The sequence below is a fragment of the Pollicipes pollicipes genome, unplaced genomic scaffold, assembly GCF_011947565.3.
Source record: "Pollicipes pollicipes isolate AB1234 unplaced genomic scaffold, Ppol_2.1 Scaffold_7231;HRSCAF=8579_pilon_pilon_pilon, whole genome shotgun sequence".
Lineage (NCBI taxonomy): Eukaryota > Metazoa > Arthropoda > Thecostraca > Pollicipedomorpha > Pollicipedidae > Pollicipes > Pollicipes pollicipes.
In genome coordinates, this window is record NW_023597034.1 from 27,320,566 (window position 1) to 27,328,929 (window position 8,364).

At 47.4% G+C, this 8,364-nt stretch overlaps 1 long non-coding RNA gene across 1 annotated transcript; it reads right to left on the reverse strand.

Moving 5' to 3' along the window:
- Window positions 1–1,575: 1,575 nt before the first annotated feature.
- Window positions 1,576–4,071, reverse strand: LOC119110727 (uncharacterized). Its single transcript, XR_005095545.1, has 3 exons — window positions 3,927–4,071; window positions 2,055–2,244; window positions 1,576–1,665 (listed from the first exon to the last, which is right to left on the reverse strand). It is a non-coding gene; the product is annotated as an uncharacterized LOC119110727 (long non-coding RNA).
- Window positions 4,072–8,364: the final 4,293 nt, after the last annotated feature.

An 8,364-nucleotide genomic window follows, 5' to 3' on the forward strand; every position in this document is an offset into this window, starting at 1 on the left:
TATAATTCTGCGGTGATGTATGTCAAGAATTGGCTAGCACGAGGGTCGGCCCTTTCTAAGACGTTCTCACGCCCCTGGACACAGCGCATCCCAAGATCACCGGCAAAGACCGGGCAGACAAAGCGCCGCATACGGTCACGTGTCATACTCAAGCGGTTACTGACAGACACGGCGACGATGTCGGCGCCCTCGACAGTGGGCGCGTGAGAACGTCTGAGGCCTGGATTTGGTGCGGCTAAAGGCGTCGGCGCCACGTTCCTGCTACGCTCCTTGTCGGAGGGGAGAAATGGCCTTTTGCAGCTTGCCCCCCCCCCCCCCCCCCTACCTCCCCCGTACCCCGCCACGTGATACACGGATGCGTGATAATTATTTGACGTGCCAATGCAAACGATGACTTCATTCCGGGACGTAAGCACCACTTACAGTGTGCACCTTGGAGCTTTTGTCAGTGCAATCATAACTTTTGTTATTACATCAAATGTCGCTGCAATCAAATACGAACACCACCGCATGGCGCTTCGTTATAAACGACCACAGCTATTTCAGGCGAAGGCACATATTATAAAGTGATGTGCGCCAGCGTGTGGCTGCCTAGACAAGTTATTCGTAATCGTTTCCTGTGCAGCTAGTGTTCTTTAAGGCATAACACATCTGACCTGATATCCTGTATGACAACGTATGATCTCATTTCGATAAACATCGCCTCCGCTCCATAAATATGCCATCTCATCTCGAAAAATATCATGTAAATCTTTAAAAAATCAGGCGAAAACCAGATGGCATTAAAAAAGCGACTGGGTACTTAGTGCAAGTCCGCAAAGGAGCTCCTAAGCGATCTCTATTAAACTCTGGTGTATTTGTCATGTGCCTTGATACCAACAGTACCAAGAGACAACAGTGCGACCTCACAATATGCCAGAAATATTATCACAACTTCAATGGTTCACACATGTGAACTGGGTACACATAAAACAATCGCGTGATAAAATAGCAAGAAGACAAACAAATATTACGAAACAATGATTACACCGTCCTTACTGTTGCACAGTCCATAAATATGGTTCATGCAATGTGGATTTATAATGCCCCGTGGGCCACACAGATTATCGTAGTGGAGTGGAACGCTCGCTTGGGATGCAAAAGACATTCGGTTCGAGTGTATGGCATGGATGTATCAAGGCTAGATAATCTACCGCGTTTGCCAGCTCGTCGACCGCATTGTCTTGTGTTATGTGGCTGATGTCTAGGCAAACACAGGGCACATAGTCATATTACTATCCAGCCCCAAACTGTGAACTGCTGTTTGGTGAATGATGTGCATAAATATACCATACTCAACTGCCGTGACACAGTACCTCAGCTTCTGCACGGCGTGCGTCTCCAAGGGACCCTGGTCTCCCTTCACAAAGAGTCGTGTTGGTGGAGGCGCCGTGGCAACTCACCGAACTGCAGCGCGTGGACGAGGACTTTGATGGCGTCGCTGGCGCAGTGCGGCTGAGTGGTGGCCAGCAGCACGACAAGAGAGAAGTAGCGGCGCAGCGGCCGCTCGGGCAGCCGGTGCCAGCTGCAGGCCAGCACCGAGCGCACCAGCGTCACGTGGCGCTCGCCGCACAGCTCGCCGGCATGCTGGTGCAGCTGCTCCAGCACTTCGGCCAGTTGGCTTGTCTGAAACACGCACGTACGCCCGCAGCTGACGAAGCGCGGCAGAGAGTCCAATGACCCGACCGCAACACCCCGCTAGCATACGTCGTGAGCAGCAAAAACAATCACGGCATGTCACAGCCATACTAAACCGCAGAACTGGCACTGCCATCTAGAGAGGACAATGAGTTTACCATATGTTTTTCCCTCAAAATCGACGGTTAATTAGGCCATGAAAAAATGTCCCAAGAAAGTTATAACCTGAAAAGGACCAGTAGTTGCTGGCATGCCCCAGTATGCAGACCTGATTATGAGATGTTATCTACATTATGGATGGCACCTACTTAAAGCACTGCCGCCAAAATGTAGTTATTTTAAGGGTTGAAGTGTTGCAAGAAAATGAAAGTACTAACCTGCATAACTCCCTTGGATAACTCTGAGCACAGCTCATCATAACTATGTGAAAAGCCACTATCTACCTCCTTCAGCACAGTCATTAGGTCAAATGGGACTGAGTCTTCAAACTTCACAGACACCTCCTTTTTGACGGCATTGGATCCACGCAGAATCCCAGCCTGAATCAGGCCGGTCAGAGCCATAACACTGCAAACAGGCACAGCTGATTAACACACATACCAAACAATCAAGCAAACCTGGTTCAGTGCAGACCTACATAAATGTCTGAAAGCAGCAGGCCAGCCAAAACATTTTCCAATGATATTTTTTGGTAAGATGAGCAGAAAAACTATCACATGTTACATTTCAATGTCAACAAAATATCAAAATACCAAAATATTCCTAACTCTACATTCTGTTTTCATCTGTAACATTACTGCCAGCATAATGCCATGATGCAAATATCTTTGCCACAAACTTGCCTCATAAATCCTCAATTGACAAGCAACTTTCCACAGACCCGCTATTTCAGGACATGCAATAGCAACGCCAAGTCCCGCACCCAGATGCATCATGCACTTGGTACATGCACACTCAGATACATCATGCACATGCACTTGAACCCAGTGAGATGTTTGCCCAAGATCACATCACTTTAAACAATTGTTAATACTTTTAAAACAAAGATCTTTGGATGCTTAACATCAACAATGCATGAATACTGTTTGGCTTTACTGTACTTCTACTTGCCATATCTCCAGAAAATATTGTTTCAATCTGATAATTTTGTTTCAGCACAATACTATGATTCCAGCCCAACAGTATTCATACTGCAGAGTTGTATACTGCAATCAGAATCTATATCAGCTTTGAAATTTCTTCAGCCATCTACTGTGAGGCTGTTTTTCAGGTGACAATTACACTGGTCCATGTGCAAGTCAAAATTATATTCAAATGCAAAAGGCAGGCAGGCCAACTATGCACTAAGGCAACATTTGCCAGTCATACATGACTTTGGCTCCAAAATGGATGTGCGTGCTCTTTAATGTGCTGGAACTTTTCTGGGTTACCTGTGGTAACCTTTCAAAGAGAATTTGCAAACCAAAATCCTGACCACTCAAGTAAGCCCATGCATGAAGTTGTAAATGAGGTTCATATCTCCCTGGTGCCTTCTGCACTAGATCAGGATTGCTGGAAAATCACGATCATATGCTCTGAAGCCTGCATTCTCTACAACAGTAGCTACCTAGCTGAAATGCAGATATCCACTTCTTTAACAACTCATTATTCTCTTCTTAGACACCAAATCCAAGCTGTTCAAATGCATGGATCTCTGGGATACAAACCAATGCTACAGATTACTTGTGGTGTGAATCTTGGTTCTACCAGTCAGCCACACAATCCCAGTTCAATTGCAGACCTAGTGATACAAAACAGCTGGATAATATGCTGTTGAACCCAATGTGCTGGATACCCACAGTACATTGGTGTGATTCACTTGGTGCTCACATGCAACACCCATGCCATGCCAGACCTTCCCAATTTTTAAAAGTTACTTTTGTCAACAAGTTTTGGAGCATATCAGCCCACTATTACATTTGCAACTTTCAATTGCTTGAAAGATCAGACTTTTAAGATTAAATTGATGGAGACTATGCACCAAACACTGAGTGTTTGGATTTTCACATACATGATACATGGTCTGAGACTAATCCCGCAATGTCACAGCTATCCTGGATGTTAGACATTACATGAACACTTTGCACTCTACATCCCACCATCAGGACAGTAGACAGAAGGAATCGATTGTTGAAGGTTCCATGGCGATCGGACGAGCCGTTTCGGAAAACTTGCGCGTCTGCACCATATACCGGTATTTTAGACCATACCTGAAAACCACAGCGGGCCCAGAAGTAGTAGCTTTACTCTTGTACCCTTAACCGGGCCCACCCGAACGTGATATGGAACAACCCGCAAAACATGAACGTGCGAGGGATTCTCGCGAAATCAGCAACCGCGCGTGAAACGTGTTCCACTGAGGCAATGCTGGCGCGATTGGATTTCAAGGGTATCAAGGATGTGCACTAGTCATAGCAGATATAGAACCTCTTCTTTTCTTCTGGGCCTCGTTAAAGTCTATTTGCATGAATAACATTCAACATTGCACTTGCTGACTGTGTATTGTATTTGGCAATTCCCCCGCCGTGATTCGCTCTTTTAATAACGCGTGCTAGAAGGGAGCAGGAATTTGATGAGATCCTTCAGGCGTTTTCAAACTGAAAGAGATAGAGCCCCGCAAAAACACCAGCGACTTGGTCGCAATGAGATCGAACGATTTGTTGTTGTTAATGGGTCAATAGTTGACCGCATTAAACCAAATATAAAGTTAATTTTCCCGAAATCGCACTTTTCAGCTTAGCATATCCATATCTATGCACGCATGCTACGTGGCGGCATGAAATATAGGCAGGTGACTGCAACGTTCCTCGTTTACTTCTGAGCACATTGGCATTTACGATGGAGGTCTTCATTAATGTAAAAGTGTCGGCTAGCTGCGTGCGATGGGTGGATTTGTCGGCTGCCGTTTGCCGCCTGTGCCGTCGACAATCGGGCAATGTTAAAATCGTGTCCCTCATGTATGTCCTCGGTATGGATTCCAGCCAAATTAAAGATGTACGAATTTGGTGGGGGGGGGGGGGGGGATTTTCCGCTGGGGCACAACCAGGGATACAGTTTCCAATTCAGTCTAGGGGATGGGAATGATGCACAACTTGGGTCAGCCCCCGTCCAACTTTGAGAGAGAAGTTGGCCAAATTCTGGGAGAAACCCGTTTTGGCGAGCTTTGGGAGAGGTTTCATAGTTTTTGACGGTTTATCCCACCAACTCACTCTGCAAAACTATGCCTCTGGACACGATGGTCTACATTGCTCGTGAAAGTTCAAAGCGACTTCTTAAGAGCTGAACGATGGCACCGTCAATTTTTCTGGGCTCCGCATTATCTGGTCACCAATCAAAGCCACCCCGCCAAAAAAGCAACTAAGTGTTGGCTTATAGGTAAAGGAAAAAAGCAGAGGAAGGGGTGGCATTTTTCAAAAAATTGTAGCATTATGCGTTCAATTACCGGCATCAGTGCCTGTATCAATGCGGAAAGAACTCATACACAGTCAATGCAGGCAATGTGTGGGCAAATAAAAGTGCGTTTGTTACGTGGGGAGATTTCCATTATAGCGCATCGTTAGACAACTCGTTTCTTGATTTTTCTCCCTTCACTCTTAGGCGGCATTCCCCATACTGGCCACCATATGTGTTACGCGCAGTTTTCGTAATACATCGTAGCCGTCATTTCCTTCAACTCGGTTTTCCGTTTGCCCTCCGCGTAACAAGGAGTACTGAGTTCTACATGTTTTCAGCAATATCGCCATGCTCACCCGACGGATTTCTCACCGACACCAAACGGCAATCACGTGATTCCCAAAGCCTAGCTTGCATAAAAGCAACAAGCGCCGTGACTGACTCAATGATTAGACAAAGTTTCTGCAGGGTTTTTGAAGTTACGTACTCGCACGCGATGTCGTGAAATGCATATTGCTATGCATACCTTTCTAGAGGTAGTGACTGTACTCACCAATAATCAGTCTTACGAAAGGAAAGCTCCTTGGAAGTGATCATCTACGGGCAATAATCATATTTGCTTGGATCAAATATACATGCCAGTGTTATTGGCGGTTCTTGGCTAGATGGCCCTCTGTACTGATCTACAGGTAATTGCCAACGGGGCGATTCCCTGTAATAAACCAACTTACTGGGGCGACTGCAAATGGTGGCGAAAACATTGGCGACATTACACGCACCGATATTACACGGACTTTTTCGAAACAGACGTTTCTGTCCTAACACGGGCAGCAACCGTCACTTTACTAGGATTCTGCAACTACATTTCATACATTCGCACTGTCTCATCCATGCCTATCACCGGTCACAATGTAGGAAGGCCCTTACTGTGGTCGCTGCACACAGTCCGGGCAGGTTATGTGCAGCGATCAGACCCCCTCAATTAAGAGCGGAGCCTCACAGCCATACACCACGCATACCTCGGACTTTGTCCCCAGTAAATAGCAGCCACCTGGCTGTGAATGCCACCAGCCACCCCTGGTAAATAGCAGCCACTGCGGCATCACCATGTAGCCCCCACCTTCTCTCGTCACAGAATAAAGCCGGAATATCTCATCGGCACGCCGAAATCCCTCATCGGCTTATCCCCAGTCACCGGAATCCTCATGGCACGCCAGAGTCCCTCATCGGCTTATCCTCAGTCGCCGGAATCCTCACGGCACCCCGGAGTCCCTCATCGGTTTATCCTCAGCTCCTGGAATCCTCATCAGCACGCCGGAATCTCTCATCGACCCTTACTATTTTGTCGCCGGAATCACACCTCGGCACGGCGGAATCTCTCATCGGCTCACACGTGCGAATCTCGCCTTCTGGAGTCGCTGTAATGGTTCTAACAACGGTACCCTTAATGACCGAATTGCTTACTACTTGCACTTGCCTTACTCCGACGGGGTCAGTGTTTTTAAAGCCCCCCCCCCCCCCTCCACATCCCTATTGATCGTCTATGGGGACTTGGCGCATATGTCCGGAACGAGCACTCAGGCCAAACGTAACAAACAAAAACCGTACTCGCACATTGAAAAAACAGCACGTGGTCCGCGGTAGAAAGATGCGCCGCGCGCTACACGTTGACTACCAGCGTGGCGCGCCGTGTATGTATCCGCCACGGGCCACGCGCTGTTATTCAATGTGCAAGAAGGTCTTTCTCGCGATGTGCATATTTTTGTTATCCGGGTGTGGCACTGAAAAGGTTAGATTCAGATTGGCGCGCTGCGTATTTATCCGCCGCGGGCCGCTTGCCGTTTTTTCCTAAGTGCGAGCACGGTTTTTGCTCCGGACATTCGCGCCAGGACGATCAATAGGGAGCGGCCCTTCAAAACGTCAACCCTGTCAGAGGCAAAAACAAAAACAGAGTGGAGTACAGTCATAAACACCGTCAAAGTCGGCTGTCGGAGGGCCATTGAAACAGACAAGGTGTTGAAAGACCGTATCGGCCTGGCGCGCCGACGGGCGGGCGCTCAGTGCCTTCACCTCTCCAAAATGTAAGCCCGGCGGAGGAGTTGTCGAATCTTCAGCGATTCTTTGAAATTCCCGGCTCTTCTATGTTTTAAAACCTTGTGTTGAATAACTGTACCTTAAAGGAAAGGAAGCTCGATAGGAATGTTGAGCTTGCGTAATATCACATTATTTCTGATCCGTTAGATGTCGTGCACTGCTTTCGTGCTTACATCGTACCACAGCAATCAGCATACCTAATCTGCGAAGATGTCCCTCAAGTGTGTTCTGAAATGGCGTGTTGGCCCCTGCCTGTTACTGTTATATGCCTGCCAATGAACAGTCTGTAGGAAAGTAGCAGATCAATGAATAAAGTGCGGCCTGAATGCTGTTCCATGAGGCAGGACGCGACGTAGGCAGGTCCATGCTCGATGTCAATACCTCTATCTTACATAGTTCATATATTGCGCATAGCTTGGCGGCGACCGTTAATTTTTCCCAAGTGTTATCGAACGGTGTGTTGACAAGATGGGCTAAATGTGTCAATTTTTTCTTGATTCAATGATTCTTTTTCTTGATTTTTTAATTTTTATTCTTGATTCAATGACTCTTCGCGGGTAGCGACGGAAGTAGGCCTACGCGTCATACAGGCAATGGTTCGTCGCGGGTAGCGATGGAGCGCTGTAAGCTGATAACGAAGGCCGGCTGGCCGACAGGTGATGTCGGCATAGTTCAGTGACGAAAGAGTGGGGACATCGTGGTGATGCCGCGGTGAGCCTTGCACCGGGTGACTTCTATCTATTGGGGACAAGTTCCGAGGTATGCGTGGTATATGGCTGTACGGTTCCACTAATAATGGGAGGGAGGGGGAGGGGGTCTGATTGTTGCACATAGCCTGTGCAGACCGCTTGTGGCGACCACACTCAAGGCCTGCTTTAAATATGACCGCTGACAAGCATGCATGAGACAGTGCGAATGCCTAAGTGCTAGTTACGTAATCCCGGTAAAGTGACATTTGTTGTCCAAGTTGGACGAAAGCCCATGCATTGTCGGTAAGCCAGTGTTTTCGCCACAGCTTGCAGTCGCTCACAGTAAGCCGGTTTATGGAAGGAAATTGCCTCGACGGTAATTACCTGATAATCCATACAGCGGAACAATAAGCCAACGGCCGCCCCTAACCACGACATGCATAATTAATTCAAATAAATATGATTATTGTCA